The sequence below is a fragment of the Bombina bombina genome, chromosome 3 (assembly GCF_027579735.1).
Source record: "Bombina bombina isolate aBomBom1 chromosome 3, aBomBom1.pri, whole genome shotgun sequence".
In the NCBI taxonomy this organism is placed as follows: Eukaryota; Metazoa; Chordata; class Amphibia; order Anura; family Bombinatoridae; genus Bombina; species Bombina bombina.
In genome coordinates, this window is record NC_069501.1 from 36,541,984 (window position 1) to 36,564,169 (window position 22,186).

Here is a 22,186-nt window from a genome sequence, read left to right on the forward strand (position 1 = left end):
ACTCTCACTATACACAGTCTCACTATACACACTCTCACTATACACACTCTCACTATACACAATCTCACTATACACGGTCTCACTATACACGGTCTCACTATACACAGTCTCACTATACACAGTCTCACTATACACGGTCTCACTATACACGGTCTCACTATACACAGTCTCACTATACACAGTCTCACTATACACGGTCTCACTATACACACTCTCACTATACACACTCTCACTATACACACTCTCACTATACACACTCTCACTATACACACTCTCACTATATACAGTCTCACTATACACAGTCTCACTATACACACTCTCACTATACACAGTCTCACTATACACACTCTCACTATACACACTCTCACTATACACGGTCACACTATACTATATACAGAGTCACACTATACACACTCTCACTATACACAGTCTCACTATACACACTCTCACTATACACACTCTCACTATACACACTCTCACTATACACACTCTCACTATACACACTCTCACTATATACAGTCTCACTATACACAGTCTCACTATACACACTCTCACTATACACAGTCTCACTATACACACTCTCACTATACACACTCTCACTATACACGGTCACACTATACTATATACAGAGTCACACTATACACACTCTCACTATACACAGTCTCACTATACACACTCTCACTATACACACTCTCACTATACACAGTCTCACTATATACAGTCTCACTATACACAGTCTCACTATACACACTCTCACTATACACAGTCTCACTATACACACTCTCACTATACACGGTCACACTATACTATATACAGAGTCACACTATACACACTCTCACTATACACAGTCTCACTATACACACTCTCACTATACACACTCTCACTATACACACTCTCACTATACACAGTCTCACTATACACACTCTCACTATACACACTCTCACTATACACGGTCTCACTATACACACTCTCACTATACACACTCTCACTATACACACTCTCACTATACACACTCTCACTATACACAGTCTCACTATACACACTCTCACTATACACGGTCTCACTATACACGGTCTCACTATATACAGTCTCACTATACACAGTCTCACTATACACACTCTCACTATACACAGTCTCACTATACACACTCTCACTATACACACTCTCACTATACACGGTCACACTATACTATATACAGAGTCACACTATACACACTCTCACTATACACAGTCTCACTATACACACTCTCACTATACACACTCTCACTATACACACTCTCACTATACACACTCTCACTATACACAGTCTCACTATACACACTCTCACTATACACACTCTCACTATACACGGTCACACTATACTATATACAGAGTCACACTATACACACTCTCACTATACACAGTCTCACTATACACACTCTCACTATATACAGTCTCACTATACACAGTCTCACTATACACACTCTCACTATACACAGTCTCACTATACACACTCTCACTATACACACTCTCACTATACACACTCTCACTATACTATATACAGAGTCACACTATACACACTCTCACTATACACAGTCTCACTATACACACTCTCACTATACACACTCTCACTATACACACTCTCACTATACACACTCTCACTATACACAGTCTCACTATACACAGTCTCACTATACACACTCTCACTATACACACTCTCACTATACACGGTCTCACTATACACACTCTCACTATACACAGTCTCACTATACACGGTCACACTATACTATATACAGAGTCTCACTATACACAGTCTCACTATACACAGTCTCACTATACACAGTCACACTATACTATATACAGAGTCTCACTATACACAGTCACACTATACACAGTCTCACTATACACAGTCTCACTATACACAGTCTCACTATACACGGTCTCACTATACACACTCTCACTATACACACTCTCACTATACACACTCTCACTATACACACTCTCACTATACACACTCTCACTATACACAGTCTCACTATACACACTCTCACTATACACACTCTCACTATACACAGTCTCACTATACACACTCTCACTATACACGGTCTCACTATACACACTCTCACTATACACAGTCTCACTATACATGGTCACACTATACTATATACAGAGTCTCACTATACACAGTCTCACTATACACAGTCACACTATACACAGTCTCACTATACACAGTCACACTATACTATATACAGAGTCTCACTATACACAGTCTCACTATACACAGTCACACTATACACAGTCTCACTATACACAGTCACACTATACACAGTCTCACTATACACAGTCACACTATACTATATACAGAGTCTCACTATACACAGTCTCACTATACACAGTCACACTATACACAGTCTCACTATACACAGTCACACTATACACAGTCTCACTATACACGGTCACACTATACTATATACAGAGTCTCACTATACACAGTCACACTATACTATATACAGAGTCTCACTATGCACAGTCTCACTATACACAGTCACACTATACACAGTCTCACTATACTATATACACAGTCTCACTATACACAGTCACACTATACACAGTCACACTATACTATATACACACTCTCACTATACACAGTCTCACTATACACAGTCTCACTATACACAGTCACACTATACACAGTCACACTATACACAGTCTCACTATACACAGTCACACTATACACAGTCTCACTATACTATATACACACTCTCACTATACACAGTCTCACTATACACAGTCTCACTATACACAGTCACACTATACACAGTCTCACTATACTATATACACACTCTCACTATACACAGTCTCACTATACACAGTCTCACTATACACACTCTCACTATACACAGTCTCACTATACACACTCTCACTATACACAGTCTCACTATACACACTCTCACTATACACACTCTCACTATACACAGTCTCACTATACACACTCTCACTATACACACTCTCACTATACACAGTCTCACTATACACACTCTCACTATACACACTCTCACTATACACACTCTCACTATACACAGTCTCACTATACTATATACACACTCTCACTATACACAGTCTCACTATACACAGTCTCACTATACACAGTCACACTATACACAGTCTCACTATACTATATACACACTCTCACTATACACAGTCTCACTATACACAGTCTCACTATACACACTCTCACTATACACAGTCTCACTATACACACTCTCACTATACACAGTCTCACTATACACAGTCTCACTATACACACTCTCACTATACACAGTCTCACTATACACAGTCTCACTATACACAGTCTCACTATACACACTCTCACTATACACAGTCTCACTATACACAGTCTCACTATACACACTCTCACTATACACACTCTCACTATACACACTCTCACTATACACACTCTCACTATACAGTCTCACTATACACACTCTCACTATACACAGTCTCACTATACACACTCTCACTATACACAGTCTCACTATACACAGTCTCACTATACACACTCTCACTATACACAGTCTCACTATACACAGTCACACTATACACGGTCTCACTATACACGGTCACACTATACACGGTCTCACTATACACGGTCACACTATACTATATACAGAGTCTCACTATACACAGTCTCACTATACACAGTCTCACTATACACAGTCTCACTATACACACTCTCACTATACACAGTCTCACTATACACAGTCTCACTATACACACTCTCACTATACACAGTCACACTATACACAGTCTCACTATACACACTCTCACTATACACAGTCTCACTATACACAGTCTCACTATACACACTCTCACTATACACGGTCTCACTATACACAGTCTCACTATACACAGTCTCACTATACACAGTCTCACTATACACAGTCTCACTATACACACTCTCACTATACACAGTCTCACTATACACACTCTCACTATACACAGTCTCACTATACACACTCTCACTATACACACTCTCACTATACACACTCTCACTATACACAGTCACACTATACACACTCTCACTATACACAGTCTCACTATACACACTCTCACTATACACAGTCACACTATACACAGTCACACTATACACAGTCTCACTATACACACTCTCACTATACACGGTCTCACTATACACAGTCTCACTATACACACTCTCACTATACACACTCTCACTATACACAGTCTCACTATACACACTCTCACTATACACAGTCTCACTATACACACTCTCACTATACACACTCTCACTATACACAGTCTCACTATACACAGTCTCACTATACACACTCTCACTATACACAGTCACACTATACACACTCTCACTATACACAGTCTCACTATACACACTCTCACTATACACAGTCACACTATACACAGTCACACTATACACAGTCTCACTATATACAGTCTCACTATACACACTCTCACTATACACACTCTCACTATACACAGTCTCACTATACACAGTCTCACTATACACACTCTCACTATACACACTCTCACTATACACAGTCTCACTATACTATATACACACTCTCACTATACACAGTCTCACTATACACAGTCTCACTATACACAGTCACACTATACACAGTCTCACTATACTATATACACACTCTCACTATACACAGTCTCACTATACACAGTCTCACTATACACACTCTCACTATACACACTCTCACTATACACACTCTCACTATACACAGTCTCACTATACACACTCTCACTATACACACTCTCACTATACACACTCTCACTATACACACTCTCACTATACACAGTCTCACTATACACAGTCTCACTATACACACTCTCACTATACACACTCTCACTATACACAGTCTCACTATACTATATACACACTCTCACTATACACAGTCTCACTATACACAGTCTCACTATACACAGTCACACTATACACAGTCTCACTATACTATATACACACTCTCACTATACACAGTCTCACTATACACAGTCTCACTATACACACTCTCACTATACACACTCTCACTATACACACTCTCACTATACACAGTCTCACTATACACACTCTCACTATACACAGTCTCACTATACACACTCTCACTATACACACTCTCACTATACACACTCTCACTATACACACTCTCACTATACACAGTCACACTATACACACTCTCACTATACACAGTCTCACTATACACACTCTCACTATACACAGTCACACTATACACAGTCACACTATACACAGTCTCACTATATACAGTCTCACTATACACACTCTCACTATACACACTCTCACTATACACAGTCTCACTATACACAGTCTCACTATACACACTCTCACTATACACAGTCTCACTATACTATATACACACTCTCACTATACACAGTCTCACTATACACAGTCTCACTATACACAGTCACACTATACACAGTCTCACTATACTATATACACACTCTCACTATACACAGTCTCACTATACACAGTCTCACTATACACACTCTCACTATACACAGTCTCACTATACACAGTCTCACTATACACACTCTCACTATACACAGTCTCACTATACACAGTCTCACTATACACAGTCTCACTATACACAGTCTCACTATACACACTCTCACTATACACAGTCTCACTATACACACTCTCACTATACAGTCTCACTATACACACTCTCACTATACACACTCTCACTATACACAGTCTCACTATACACAGTCTCACTATACACAGTCTCACTATACACAGTCACACTATACACAGTCTCACTATACACACTCTCACTATACACAGTCTCACTATACACAGTCACACTATACTATACACAGAGTCTCACTATACACAGTCTCACTATACACAGTCACACTATACACGGTCTCACTATACACGGTCACACTATACACGGTCTCACTATACACGGTCACACTATACTATATACAGAGTCTCACTATACACAGTCTCACTATACACAGTCTCACTATACACAGTCTCACTATACACACTCTCACTATACACAGTCTCACTATACACAGTCTCACTATACACACTCTCACTATACACAGTCACACTATACACAGTCTCACTATACACACTCTCACTATACACAGTCTCACTATACACAGTCTCACTATACACACTCTCACTATACACGGTCTCACTATACACAGTCACACTATACACAGTCTCACTATACACAGTCTCACTATACACAGTCTCACTATACACATTCTCACTATACACAGTCTCACTATACACACTCTCACTATACACAGTCTCACTATACACACTCTCACTATACACAGTCTCACTATACACAGTCTCACTATACACACTCTCACTATACACACTCTCACTATACACAGTCACACTATACACACTCTCACTATACACACTCTCACTATACACAGTCACACTATACACAGTCACACTATACACAGTCTCACTATACACACTCTCACTATACACGGTCTCACTATACACAGTCTCACTATACACACTCTCACTATACACACTCTCACTATACACACTCTCACTATACACACTCTCACTATACACAGTCTCACTATACACAGTCTCACTATACACACTCTCACTATACACACTCTCACTATACACAGTCTCACTATACACACTCTCACTATACACAGTCTCACTATACACACTCTCACTATACACACTCTCACTATACACAGTCTCACTATACACACTCTCACTATACACACTCTCACTATACACACTCTCACTATACACACTCTCACTATACACAGTCACACTATACACACTCTCACTATACACAGTCTCACTATACACACTCTCACTATACACAGTCACACTATACACAGTCACACTATACACAGTCTCACTATATACAGTCTCACTATACACACTCTCACTATACACAGTCTCACTATACACAGTCTCACTATACACAGTCTCACTATACACAGTCTCACTATACACACTCTCACTATACACAGTCTCACTATACACAGTCTCACTATACACACTCTCACTATACACAGTCTCACTATACACACTCTCACTATACACACTCTCACTATACACAGTCTCACTATACACACTCTCACTATACACACTCTCACTATACACAGTCTCACTATACACACTCTCACTATACACACTCTTACTATACACAGTCACACTATACACACTCTCACTATACACAGTCACACTATACACACTCTCACTATACACAGTCTCACTATACACACTCTCACTATACACAGTCTCACTATACACAGTCTCACTATACACACTCTCACTATACACAGTCTCACTATACACAGTCTCACTATACACACTCTCACTATACACACTCTCACTATACACAGTCTCACTATACACACTCTCACTATACACACTCTCACTATACACACTCTCACTATACACAGTCTCACTATACACAGTCTCACTATACACAGTCTCACTATACACACTCTCACTATACACACTCTCACTATACACAGTCTCACTATACACACTCTCACTATACACGGTCACACTATACACAGTCTCACTATATACAGTCTCACTATACACAGTCTCACTATACACAGTCTCACTATACACACTCTCACTATACACAGTCTCACTATACACACTCTCACTATACACACTCTCACTATACACACTCTCACTATACACAGTCTCACTATACACAGTCTCACTACTCCCTATATCGCGCTGTGACCGAGGGAGAGTCGCGTCACGAGATAACAGTGAGGAAAGGCTGATATAATACACCAGTGTTATCTAAACTCAACCCTCGACTCGTGATTGGTTGTTTACACGAGGCCCCGCCTTTAGCTGCTTCCCTATTGGGCGAACGAGGGCTGCGAGTGCTGGAGCTGTCAGTGTTGGGAACCTGCCCTGGGGACTTTACAGCTGGGATCCGGACACCGGACTTTACTTTCAGCCCGCAGAGGAGCGGTCACTCCCGCTGGTTACTTTACAGCCGGGGCCGGTGAGAGCTGTCACTCCCGGGGTCCCTGTAATCCCCGCTCCCGGGAAACTTCACCTGAGCACTAAAGTCCCGCAGCAGGAAACGGTGAGTACCTCACCCCTCCCCCTTACAGCTCACCTAGGTCTGTTCCTTTTACAGCTCCCCTGGGTCTGTCCCTCTCCCCTGGGTCTGTCCCTCTCCCCTGGGTCTGTCCCTCTCCCCTGGGTCTGTCCCTCTCACCTGGGTCTGTCCCTCTCCCCTGGGTCTGTCTCTCTCCCCTGGGTCTGTCCCTCTCACCTGGGTCTGTCCCTCTCCCCTGGGTCTGTCCCTCTCACCTGGGTCTGTCCCTCTCCCCTGGGTCTGTCTCTCTCCCCTGGGTCTGTCCCTCTCCCCTGGGTCTGTCTCTCTCCCCTGGGTCTGTCCCTCTCCCCTGGGTCTGTCCCTCTCACCTGGGTCTGTCCCTCTCCCCTGGGTCTGTCCCTCTCCCCTGGGTCTGTCCCTCTCCCCTGGGTCTGTCCCTCTCACCTGGGTCTGTCCCTCTCCCCTGGGTCTGTCCCTCTCCCCTGGGTCTGTCTCTCTCCCCTGGGTCTGTCCCTCTCCCCTGGGTCTGTCCCTCTCCCCTGGGTCTGTCCCTCTCCCCCTGGGTCTGTCCCTCTCCCCTGGGTCTGTCCCTCTCCCCTGGGTCTGTCCCTCTCCCCTGGGTCTGTCCCTCTCCCCTGGGTCTGTCCCTCTCCCCTGGGTCTGTCCCTCTCCCCTGGGTCTGTCTCTCTCCCCTGGGTCTGTCCCTCTCCCCTGGGTCTGTCCCTCTCCCCTGGGTCTGTCTCTCTCCCCTGGGTCTGTCCCTCTCCCCTGGGTCTGTCCCTCTCACCTAGGTCTGTCCCTCTCACCTAGGTCTGTCCCTCTCCCCTAGGTCTGTCCCTCTCCCCTAGGTCTGTCCCTCTCCCCTAGGTCTGTCCCTCTCCCCTAGGTCTGTCCCTCTCCCCTGGGTCTGTTCCTTTTACAGCTCCCCTGGGTCTGTCCCTCTCCCCTGGGTCTGTCCCTCTCACCTGGGTCTGTCCCTCTCACCTGGGTCTGTCCCTCTCACCTGGGTCTGTCCCTCTCCCCTGGGTCTGTCCCTCTCACCTGGGTCTGTCCCTCTCACCTGGGTCTGTCCCTCTCACCTAGGTCTGTCCCTCTCCCCTAGGTCTGTCCCTCTCCCCTGGGTCTGTCCCTCTCACCTAGGTCTGTTCCTTTTACAGCTCCCCTGGGTCTGTCCCTCTCCCCTGGGTCTGTCCCTCTCCCCTGGGTCTGTCCCTCTCCCCTGGGTCTGTCCCTCTCCCCTGGGTCTGTCCCTCTCACCTGGGTCTGTCCCTCTCACCTAGGTCTGTCCCTCTCCCCTAGGTCTGTCCCTCTCCCCTGGGTCTGTCCCTCTCCCCTGGGTCTGTCCCTCTCCCCTGGGTCTGTCCCTCTCCCCTGGGTCTGTCCCTCTCACCTGGGTCTGTCCCTCTCACCTGGGTCTGTCCCTCTCCCCTGGGTCTGTCCCTCTCCCCTGGGTCTGTCCCTCTCACCTGGGTCTGTCCCTCTCACCTGGGTCTGTCCCTCTCACCTGGGTCTGTCCCTCTCACCTGGGTCTGTTCCTCTCACAGCTCACCTGGGTCTGTCTTTTAGCTTTATGCACACTGAGACAGCAGCCTGACAGCTTTATGCACACTGAGACACAGCAGCCTGACAACTTTATGCACACTGAGAGACAGCAGCCTGACAGCTTTATGCACACTGAGACAGCAGCCTGATGGCTTTATGCACACTGAGAGACAGCAGCCTGACAGCTTTATGCACACTGAGACAGCAGCCTGACAGCTTTATGCACACTGAGACAGCAGCCTGACGGCTTTATGCACACTGAGAGACAGCAGCCTGACAGCTTTATGCACACTGAGAGACAGCAGCCTGACAGCTTTATGCACACTGAGACAGCAGCCTGACGGCTTTATGCACACTGAGAGACAGCAGCCTGACAGCTTTATGCACACTGAGAGACAGCAGCCTGACAGCTTTATGCACACTGAGACAGCAGCCTGATGGCTTTATGCACACTGAGAGACAGCAGCCTGACAGCTTTATGCACACTGAGACAGCAGCCTGACAGCTTTATGCACACTGAGACAGCAGCCTGACAGCTTTATGCACACTGAGACAGCAGCCTGACAGCTTTATGCACACTGAGACAGCAGCCTGACAGCTTTATACACACTGAGAGACAGCAGCCTGACAGCTTTATGCACACTGAGAGACAGCAGCCTGACAGCTTTATGCACACTGAGAGACAGCAGCCTGACAGCTTTATGCACACAGAGAGACAGCAGCCTGACAGCTTTATGCACACAGAGAGACAGCAGCCTGACAGTTTTATGCACACTGAGACAGCAGCCTGGCAGCTTTATGCACACTGAGAGACAGCAGCCTGACAGCTTTATGCACACTGAGACAGCAGCCTGACAGCTATATGCACACTGAGACAGCAGCCTGACAGCTTTATGCACACTGAGAGACAGCAGCCTGACAGCTTTATGCACACTGAGAGACAGCAGCCTGACAGCTTTATGCACACTGAGACAGCAGCCTGACAGCTTTATGTACACTGAGACAGCAGCCTGACAGCTTTATGCACACAGAGAGACAGCAGCCTGACAGCTTTATGCACACTGAGACAGCAGCCTGACAGCTTTATGCACACTGAGACAGCAGCCTGACAGCTTTATACACACAGAGAGACAGCAGCCTGACAGCTTTATGCACACTGAGAGACAGCAGCCTGACAGCTTTATGCACACTGAGAGACAGCAGCCTGACAGCTTTATGCACACTGAGAGACAGCAGCCTGACAGCTTTATGCACACAGAGAGACAGCAGCCTGGCAGCTTTATGCACACAGAGAGACAGCAGCCTGACGGCTTTATGCACACTGAGACAGCAGCCTGGCAGCTTTATGCACACTGAGAGACAGCAGCCTGGCAGCTTTATGCACACTGAGACAGCAGCCTGGCAGCTTTATGCACACTGAGACAGCAGCCTGACAGCTTTATGCACACTGAGACAGCAGCCTGACAGCTTTATGCACACAGAGAGACAGCAGCCTGACAGCTTTATGCACACTGAGACAGCAGCCTGGCAGCTTTATGCACACTGAGAGACAGCAGCCTGACAGCTTTATGCACACTGAGACAGCAGCCTGGCAGCTTTATGCACACAGAGAGACAGCAGCCTGGCAGCTTTATGCACACAGAGAGACAGCAGCCTGACGGCTTTATACACAGAGAGACGACAGCCTGACGGCTTTATGCACACAGAGAGACAGCAGCCTGACAGCTTTATACACAGAGAGACAGCAGCCTGACAGCTTTATGCACACAGAGAGACAGCAGCCTGACAACTTTATACACAGAGAGACAGCAGCCTGGCAGCTTTATGCACACAGAGAGACAGCAGCCTGGCAGCTTTATGCACACAGAGAGACAGCAGCCTGACAGCTTTATACACAGAGAGACGACAGCCTGACGGCTTTATACACAGAGAGACAGCTTTATAAAGAGAGAGACAGCAGCTAGATAGCCTTATAAAGAGAGACATATTGCTTTATGCACACAGAGAGAGAGCAGTGTAATAGTACTATCAGGGATGGTATAGCTATTGGAGGGAGTTGACATTGTTTGTATCAAGATAACTGTTAACTGGTGTATAATTCACTCATTGGTGTGCTTTCTTCCTTTGGTTTATACTCTTAAAGGGACAGTCTACTTGAAAATGTTTATTGCTTAAAAAGATAGATAATCCCTTTTATTACCCATTCCCCAGTTTTGCATAACCAATACTGTTATATTATTACACTTTTTACCTCTGTTATTACCTTGTATCTAAGCCTCTGCAGACGGCCCCCTTATTTCAGATATTTTGACAGACTTGTATCTTAGCTAAGCTTATCAGTGCTGACTGATAAATAACTCCACAGGAGTGAGCACAGTGTTATCTATATGGCACATATGAACTAGCGCTGCCTAGCAGTGGAAAAACGGTCAAAGTGCACTGAGATAAGAGGTGACCTTTAAGGGCTTAGAAATTAGCATATGAGAATACCTAGGTTTAGCTTTCAACAAAGAATACCATGAGAACAATGCAAATTTGATGATAAAAGTAAATTGGAAAGTTACATTCCCTATCTGAATCATGAACGTTTAATTTTGAATGCTCCTTTAAATAGTTCACAATTAGTGATGTCGCGAACCTAAAATTTTGCGTTCGCGAACGGCGAACGCGAACTCCCACAAATGTTCACGAACCGGGCGAAACGCCATAGACTTCAATAGGCAGGCGAATTTTAAAACCCACAGGGACTCTTTCTGGCCACAATAGTGATGGAAAAGTTGTTTCAAGGGGACTAATACCTGGACTGTAGCATGCCGGAGGGGGATCCATGGCAAAACTCCTATGGAAAATTACATAGTTGATGCAGAGTCTGGTTTTAATCCATAAAGGGCATAAATCGCCTAACATTCCTAAATTGTTTGGAATAACGTGCTTTAAAACATCAGGTATGATGTTGTATCGATCAGGTAGTGTAAGGGTTACGCCCGCTTCACAGTGACAGACCAAACTCCCCGTTTAACGCACCGCACTGCATTTTTTTTTTCGATTAGTGGTACTATGCGTGCAAGTTACTGTAACAACACATATGAGTGGCACTGCTATTTCTGAACAAAGGGGATCCCATAGAAGCATTTACAACCATTTGTGCCATAATTGCACAAGCTGTTTGTAAATAATTTCAGTGAGAAACCTAAAGTTTGTGAAAAAGTTGACTATTTTTTTTTTATTTGATCGCATTTGGCGGTGAAATGGTGGCATGAAATATACCAAAATGGGCCTAGATCAATACTTGGGGTTGTCTACTACACTACACTACACTACACTAAAGCTAAAATTAACCCTACAAGCTCCCTAATTAACCCCTGTACTGCTGAGCATAATACACGTGTTGGTGCGCAGCTGCATTTAGCGGCCTTCTAATTACCAAAAAGCAATGCCAAAGCCATATATGTCTGCTATTTCTGAAAAAAGGGGATCCCAGAGAAACATTTACAACCATTTGTGCCATAATTGCACAAAATGTTTGTAAATGATTTCAGTGAGAAACCTAAAATTTTGAAAAATGCAAAGTTTTTTTTTTTTATTTGATCGCATTTGGCGGTGAAATGGTGGCATGAAATATACCAAGATGGGCCTAGATCAATACTTTGGGTTGTCTACTACACTACACTAAAGCTAAAATTACCCCAAAAAGCTCCCTACATGCTCCCTAATTCACCCCTTCACTGCTGGACATAATACACGTGTGGTGCGCAGTGGCATTTAGCGGCTTTCTAATTATCAAAAAGCAACGTCAAAGCCATATATGTCTGCTATTTCTGAACAAAGGGGATCCCATAGAAGCATTTACAACCATTTATGCCATAATTGCACAAGCTATTTGTAAATAATTTCAGTGAGAAACCTAAAGTTTGTGAAAAAGTGAACAATTTTTTTTTATTTGATCGCATTTGGTGGTGAAATGGTGACATGAAATATACCAAAATGGGCCTAGATCAATACTTTGGGATGTCTTCTAAAAAAAATATATATACATGTCAAGGGATATTCAGTTCAGGGATTCCTGACAGATATCAGGGTTCCAATGTAACTAGCGCTAATTTTGAAAAAAAAAAATGGTTTGGAAATAGCAAAGTGCTACTTGTACTTATTGACCTATAACTTGCAAAGAACATGTAAACATTGGGTATTTCTAAACTCAGGACAAAATTTATAAACTGTTTAGCATGGGTGTTTTTTGGTGGTTGTAGATGAGTAACAGATTTTGGGGGTGAAAGTTAGAAAAAGTGTGTTTTTTTTTCATTTTTTACTCATATTTTATAAAAAAAATTTATAGTAAATTATAGGATATGATAAAAATAATGGTATCTTTAGAAAGTCCATTTAATGGCGAGAAAAACGGTATATAATATGTGTGGGTACAGTAAATGAGTAAGAGGAGAATTACAGCTAAACACAAACACCGCAGAAATGTAAAAATAGCCCTGGTCCCAAACGGACAGAAAATGGAAAAGTGCTGTGGTCATTTGGTCATTAAGGGGTTAATGTACACTACTGTTACACCAGATATGAGTTGCACTGGGGTGACACTGTGCCCTGACAGGCCCTGAAACGCACATGTGTGAAGGAAACTGACTGCTATTATTTCACAGTCAAAAAAGTGTTGTTTTTTTTAAATGTACACTACTGTTACACCAGATATGAGTTGCACTGGGGTGACACTGTGCCCTGGCAGGTACTGAAACGCACACGTGTGAAGGAAACTGACTGCTATTATTTCACAGTCAAAAAAGTGTTTTTTTTTATATGTACACTACTGTTACACCAGATATGAGTGGTGGCACTGGGCAAGTGGGCACAGTATATGCTGTGAGCCTGACACAGGCAGGCAACTGCAATTAGATTACACAGGAAAAATAAAAAAAAGCAGACTGATGTTCTAGCCCTAAAAAGGGCTTTTTGGGGTGCTGTCCTTACAGCAGAGATCAGATGAGTCCTTCAGGACTGTAGTGGACACTGAATACACTAACCTAGCAATCGATTTCCCTATTAAATCAGCAGCAGCTACACTGTCCGTCCTCTCACTAAGAATGCAGGCTCCGAATGAATCTAAAATGGATGCTGTCCAGGAGGTGGGAGGGTCTGGGAGGGAGGGTCTGCTGCTGATTGGCTGGAATGTGTCTGCTGACTGTGAGGTACAGGGTTAAAGTTTACTCAATGATGACGAATAGGGGGCGGATCGAACATCACATATGTTCGCCCGCCGCGGCGAATGCGAACATGCTATGTTTGCCGGGAATTATTCGCCGGCAAACTATTTGCAACATCACTATTCACAATATTTCACGTTCTAGAAAACTAAACAGAAGAAAAAGAAGTGTTCATTAAAACCACAGCCAATTGTTCCCTAGACTATGCCTATTCAAACTTTTATTTATGTATTTTTTTTATCTCTGTACTTAAAGGCAAATCCTTATTTACTGACATTTTGAAATTAGTTCACAGTTTCAAAGAGGAACGCAGCTAATTCAATAATAGGATAAGCTTAATGCAGATCTAGACAAAATGATTCTAAATCTAGGAACCATTTAAACAATTTAGTAGCCAGATATTGCTGAGGGACCACATCAGATTGAATTTGAATAGATCACAGACCTTCACCAGTGACAGCAGGCGTTTAGCATGCACATGCCACAAGTAAAGATGCAGACTGGCGCCCAATCACCTGTGACCGTTAACTTGCTCAGTATGCTGGGAAATGTAGTTACCATGTGCAGCCAAAAGCAGAGCTCAACAAACCCGGGAACTAGGAAACCATTGGCTCCTAGATTGTTACCACTGGCTAATAACTTATTGGGTCATTTTCTTACTAGCTTCTAAATTTTAAACAGGTTTGTCTCTGGCCTAGATGAGATGGATAGGTTGCGGCACCATTGGAACAAAATTGAACTGAGTAGTATGGTGAGGCTGAGGCACCAGGGACAAATGTAAAGGTGTACAAGAAAAGGGGGTTAACAATGGCACTACTACTGGCAAGACCCCACTTAGTTCGAATGTTAATATAGTGAAAATTGAATATAAATTGAATATATTGTTGTTTCAATTTTTACACTCTATCATTTAAATTGATCTCAGGGGGTAGGTGCTTGTGCATAAGTTAAACTGTACTAAAAGATAGTGGTACTAGAGTTGTTCCACTGGAAAGTATGCACGTTTAGCACTCTGATGCCTAGACTGAGTCTAGCAGGCCCATTTATCAAAGGGCTTGCGGACCTGATCCGACACTGCAGATCAGGTCCGCAAGACCTCGCTAAATGCGGAGAGCAATACGCTCTCCGCATTTAACATTGCACCAGCAGCTCACAAGAGCTACTGGTGCAACGCCGCCCCCTGCTGACTCACGGTCAATCGGCCGCCAGCAGGGAGGTGTCAATCAACCCGATCGTATTCGATTGGGTTGATTTCCGGCGATTCCTGTCCGCCTGCTCAGAGCAGGCGGACAGGGTTATGGAGCAGCTGTCTTTGTGACCGCTGCTTCATAAGTTGTGTTTCTGGCGAGTCTGAAGACTCGCCAGCAACACGGCCCTTCAAGCTCTGTACGGAGCTTGATAAATGGGCCTGTCTGCATCCGAGTGCTAAACGTGCATACTTTCCAGTGGAACAACTCTAGTTCCACTATCTTTTAATACAAATGTAAAGGTGCCAAGGCAAAACTGAACCTTGACCTAAAGGCAGGGTCAAGTCGAGCAGGAACACATGGGAACGGAGATCCTGCACTATTTTTGCAGGAGGAACTAAGTTCCCCTGGACAGAGAACAGAAATGCTTCAGTAAACACTGCTGCTGCTGGTGGGAGGGGCTGGAGCACAGTCTGGTTAGAGGGATAGTGAGATCCTCTAGCAATGGGCAGTAACACTTCCTAACATACACTAAATGCAATCCTGTCATTGGTCCTGCTGTGTGATCACCCCACACTTTGTGGAACACATGGTGCTTACATTTCTGTGTGGATTGCTCTGGGGTTATTTAGCTCCCCTCAGCAGAAACAGGACTATTGCACCATAAGTGGGTGAGACTCTGTGACAGAGGAGGATTCTCAGGCCCAAAGGCAACCATTCAACCTTTCATTGGATTTAATTAGCTTTCATTAACCAAAGTGTATAGATTATATACCTATAAATGCAGTGTGTGTGTGCAAGTGTGTATAAAACAATATATCTTGTGAGGGAGGTGGAAGTCATGGTGAGTTCCTACACTTTTTTTTTTCTAGGACTTGACCCCTCAATACATTTTGCACTGTGCAGCTGATATAATAAATTATTGGGGACAAGAGGAAAACTGTCACTTTAAATGTCTGACAGGTCTTGCGCAGGTTATATAATATGATGCTACCATCATTCATGTACAACCAGCTGCTGAGTATTACTATTCTAATGTAGTATGATGTCTGCAGTGATTCTGTGCTTGTGATTTCAGAATTGATATATTGTGTGCAAAAGTTTTGAATCTTCCACATGGAAGTTTAATATCTATGTTGAAAATAGTTTTCTGCCTGAAAAATATTAATGAGAAGACTTACTGCTAATAATGCTCACTTCATCGTTCTTGGTGTTTTTCTGATAGTATTAGACACATGCAGGGCCGGATTTACATTTCAGGTGCCTGTAGGCACAAAAACCTGAAGTGCCCCCCCCCCCCCCCAAAAAAAAAAAGTGGAAAAAAATGAGGACTTTTTTTTTTTATTATTATTTAGGACAACTAAAAATAAATATTAGATGTAAAATTACATTTTCCCTTTTATGGAGATACACAAATACACACACCAATTGCAATATTTGTTGTAATGGAAGCTGCACCAAAAATCAATATTCACTTGACTCAAATGGCCATACAATTTCTATTATGTATAACATAAACAAATCATGTTAAACTTTTAATGCTAAATATTCAAAAGAAAACCCTATTTAAAGGGACATAAAATGTGACAGTTTGCTAGGGCATTTTATTATTGCACTAGTGCTTGCACAGAAGTGTGTTAGCCTCTTGCAAAAGAGTTAAACACATAGTCAATGTTAGTTCTGAGACAGCAATACACATCTGTGCAGACCCAAATGGGCTCATAGCACATGTTTACTTACAAGCCATTAGTTTATTGCTTTTCTGGAGATGACTTTGACTATGTGCTTAACATTTTGTTGGAGTTAAACACAGTTTTGTGTAAACAATAGCAATATTAAAACTAGCAGCATGCAAGCTCATCAACAACCTTTGCAGCCAGTGGAAGAAAATATAAAATGTAGGTCTTTTTTCCACTACATGAAAAAAATCTTGTGAACTCTGATATTTTTAGTACAAATACACACAGATGTTACATTTATTTTGTTCTGAAATATAAATATAATATGATGTTGCTCTTAAAGGGTCAGTAAATTCAGACGTTGTAAAAGCTAACACTAACCTCCTCTATATCCTTACATTAGAACCACATTGTTCATTTTGAAAAAAAAAAAAAAATCTAACATGTTTTATGAACTAATAATTATAGCAGCCTAACTGTTACTCGACGTCCGTTCTCCAACCCCTCCACGGCATCTCCAATGTGGGCGGTATAGACTGACTCTGTACTTCGCACATGCAAATAATGTGATGCCCACATTATCGCTTGCAGTGAACTTATGATTTTGGGCATGTGCATAGGAATAGAGGAAACTAGAAGCAGATGATGTCATTGTGCGCGCGTTCGCATAGTAGGTACATAGCGCGACAGATATCACCACTATAGGTTAATTGCTAATTCTTGAAATATATGAAAAAAAAGCTGCGGTCATGGAGGGGAACAGTGAATACACAAGGGGTAAAAGTTTGACGATAAAATATATAGGATAAATTCTTTTGTTTTACACTTTGATGAATGAAACTTATGTTAAATACATGTTGCACATGTAATTTTGACGGTTCAATTTCAGAGTATACTGTCCCTTTAAAGGTAAACATGGAATGTTGTAGATTATATGTAATCCAGGGGTCAACAAATGTGTTTTAAATTAGAAATTAGAAATTTAATTTACCACAAAACACAAACATACCACACTTGATAAAATAACAGATTAACAATTTTTAATGTGATGTGTGTGTATGTGTGTGTGTATATATATATATATATATATATATATATATATATATATATATATATATATATATATATACACACATACATATACATACATACAAAAACAAATATGCCATGTGAGTGGTTTACACACATACACATTTTACAGCCTTACAGTCTACAAACTTTGTTGTCAAAGTGCCCTAAAGGCTGTAAATCAGCAGCTTGTACCTCCACACCTCCAATGCCTTTATAGAACAAAAACATTAATCCTGAAGCAGAATTTCACTCCCTGGCTATCAAAATGCACTACAGCACATAACAAGTGAATACACTGCAACTCTCTCTGGTAGCCAAGGGGTTAAAGTGCTCTGCTTGTTATGTTGTCATTCTAGGCAGCATTAGAAGCCTTGTACAGTCCTAACCTGTTGTTCTGATTCTGAAGCTTTCATTCCTCAACAAAAGTATCTGCTACACATCAGCATGGAGCTTGGCTGTGTGAGGCAACAGAAGTACAGAAAATAAAAGTGAAACTAAACATGCCTGGCTAAAATGGGAGGGGTTTAGTTTTAATCTTTGCCCTTCTCTCCTTCATGGCTCCCTCAACTGCTGTAACATATTCCCAATGAAACACTCGACTCTGTAAGCACCTGGCAGCACAATTCTTACTAAAATTAATGCCCTCACAAAAATTTTTTTTTTTTTTACTTACAGGCAGGCGCCCCTCACTGCAAGGCGCCTGTAGGCACATGCCTACTGTGCCTAATGGGAAATCCGGCCCTGGACACATGAACAAAGGTCTGTGCTGTTACCCTTGGGTTCGTGCTGTTACAGCGATTTTTGCAGGATTCCCAATCCTAGGGAGAGTAGCAACAGCCCTGAATTTTCCCTATTTATAGGCAATTGTCTAACCATGGATTGATGAACACCCAGGTCTTTAGCAATGTTTTTGTAACTTTTTACAGATTTGTGCACCCCAATTATGCGTCTTCTAAGGTCCTGTCAACGTTGTTAACCCTTTCGTGCCGGGGTTAAGTGTCTATCTCGGAACAACTGTTCCGATGTAAACAAATTGAAATCTCGCAATTGTGCACGTGATCACGAGATTTCAATGATGGGATCGCGTCAGGGGGGCGTCCCTATGATGGTAGGTACGCCCTCCAGACCACAATCCCATCAGGCAAGCGCCACTGGCTTCAGGAAAGCCAAGCTGTTAGGACGTTGTATTCCGTCCTTCGGCGCTAAAGCCCAGCAACATTTGGACGGAATACAATGTCCTAACGGCGTTAAAATGTTAAGATAGTGGTATAGTTCACAGTAACATTACTCAGGCTTTGTGTGCGCCTTTATTTAAAGGGCAGGGCACCTGTGCAACACACACTTCCAATCTCATCTCCTTAATTAAAGAACCATTAAATTCAGTAAAATTACATACTTAACAAGTGCATAATAAAAATACAATACAATAGCACTTGCTCTGAATTTCAAATAAGCAGTATTATTATTATTATTATTATTATTATTATCGGTTATTTGTAGAGCGCCAACAGGTAGATTTTTATTGATTTTATCCCTCTATTTAACAGCCCCCTGTATCATGACAGGCATCTGCCAATCACAGACTAGTATACGTTAGGAACTTGTGCACATGCTGAGTATGAGCTATTGCCTCAGAAAGTGTGCAGATAAAAACACTGGGCAAAATTTGAGAATAAAATTGTAAAGTTTCTTAAAACTGCTTCTGTGTCTGAATCCTGTAAGTTTAGTTTTTTACTTTAGTGTCTGTTTTAAACACCTGACTTCAGAGCTTTTGGAGAAGTTGCGTACAGAGAGGTTCACTTACTTTTTGTAGTAAATTTGTTTATAGAAGTATATTGGAAACTTTTTGAAAATTCTACTCTCTATCTGAATTAAAGAAATGTATTTTATATCCCTATAAAGCTATTGCAGGAATAAAAGGGCTGGGCTCTCTATCACTCCCCCCCCCCACATTAGGAAGTTAATTTCTTGTAATTCCTCTTGTTTACATAGATTTTCTGTAATTACTACAGAATTGAAACTCCCATCTAAACTGAAAATGTCAACATGCAACATCAATTATTTCAAATGACAAAGTAAAAGGTAAAGGAGTTATTTGAAAACAACTTAATATGCTCCATTAATTAAAATGGATCATTGGAAAACATTAAAGGGGAGAACAATTTACAGCACACTGCCCCTTTAAATAGTCGAGTCATGACTACAGTGTACTGCATCTGTATTTATTGGGCTCTTAAGAACTTAGAGTAATTGAGATAATAGGAGATTATTAAAACAAAAGGTTACAGCTTAAAAGTGAAATGTACAGTTTGTTGTTGAGGGTATAGGTTGGAAGAAGTGAACCTTTCTAAAACCTAGATGCCCAAATTGGCAATCATTTTCTAAAAAAATCTAAGTTGTCATGTTTGTATTTAAACGGACAAAAGAAATCAGATACAGAAGTAAATGTCTGTAACCACTTCGCTGCAACACATTCCATAGTGGTTAAGGTTATTAACATCAACATATACCGTCTTTTCTCCAGGATCTGTTTAGGGCTAGATTAGAAAGCGATATTTGCGTTCAACTTAGCAATACCAGCGCAAGCAAATGTGTGCTGGTATTACAAGTTAGGTACAATGCGAACGCAACTTCACATTGCACGGAAGCATTGCACTCATGAGAGCGTGCTTCCATAGGCTCCAATGGGAGCCTCGTTTTCATCCCGTGAGACTCGACATAAGAACTAGCGCAGCAAAGGAGGTAAGTCGTGCAACGATGGGCAGCAAATATTTGTGTATATGCTTATATTTATGTGTTTATATGTGTATATACTTATGGGCAGCAAATATATATGTATATGCTTATATTTATGTGTTTATATGTGTATATACTTATGGGCAGCAAATATATATGTATATGCTTATATTTATGTGTTTATATGTGTATATACTTATGGGCAGTATATATATATATATATATACTTATATTTATGTGTTTTATATGTGTGTGTATGTATATATGTATGTATGTGTGTGTGTGTATATATATATATATATATATATATAATTTACAGGGAACACACATTCCCCATAGACTGCAATTTTTTCCGACTTCCGCCAACTTTAGCCCCCAAAAACTGCTTAGTACACTTGTTTTTTACTAAGAAAATGTATCTTTTTTTGTTTTGACTAATCTTTAAAATATAATGGGACTTTCATTCATCAATTTATATTTAATAATTATTAGTTTAAAATTATAAAAAAAATTCCGCCATTCCTCCGTCTGGCTCTTTTACTCAAATTTTTTTTTTATGTCACGTTTTCAAATCAGCCAATTAAAATGTGGGCCAGCAGGGGCCTTTTGAAGACAGCCACACACCCTTTCATCGTATAGCAATTAATAAAATGCAAAGTAAGTGAACAGAAAAAATATATAAATTAAATC

The 22,186-nt window shown here is 42.0% G+C and overlaps 1 protein-coding gene across 2 annotated transcripts in view; it reads left to right on the plus strand.

Annotated features, from left to right (window-relative positions):
• The first annotated feature begins 7,880 nt into the window (after positions 1 to 7,880).
• Positions 7,881 to 22,186, plus strand: part of NR1I2 (nuclear receptor subfamily 1 group I member 2) — a 483,563-nt gene continuing 469,257 nt past the window's right edge. For both annotated transcript variants that reach the window (XM_053705788.1, XM_053705789.1), the window contains exon 1: positions 7,881 to 8,095. The gene's annotated coding sequence lies outside the window, so the exon portion shown is untranslated. The remainder of the gene's footprint in view (positions 8,096 to 22,186) is intronic.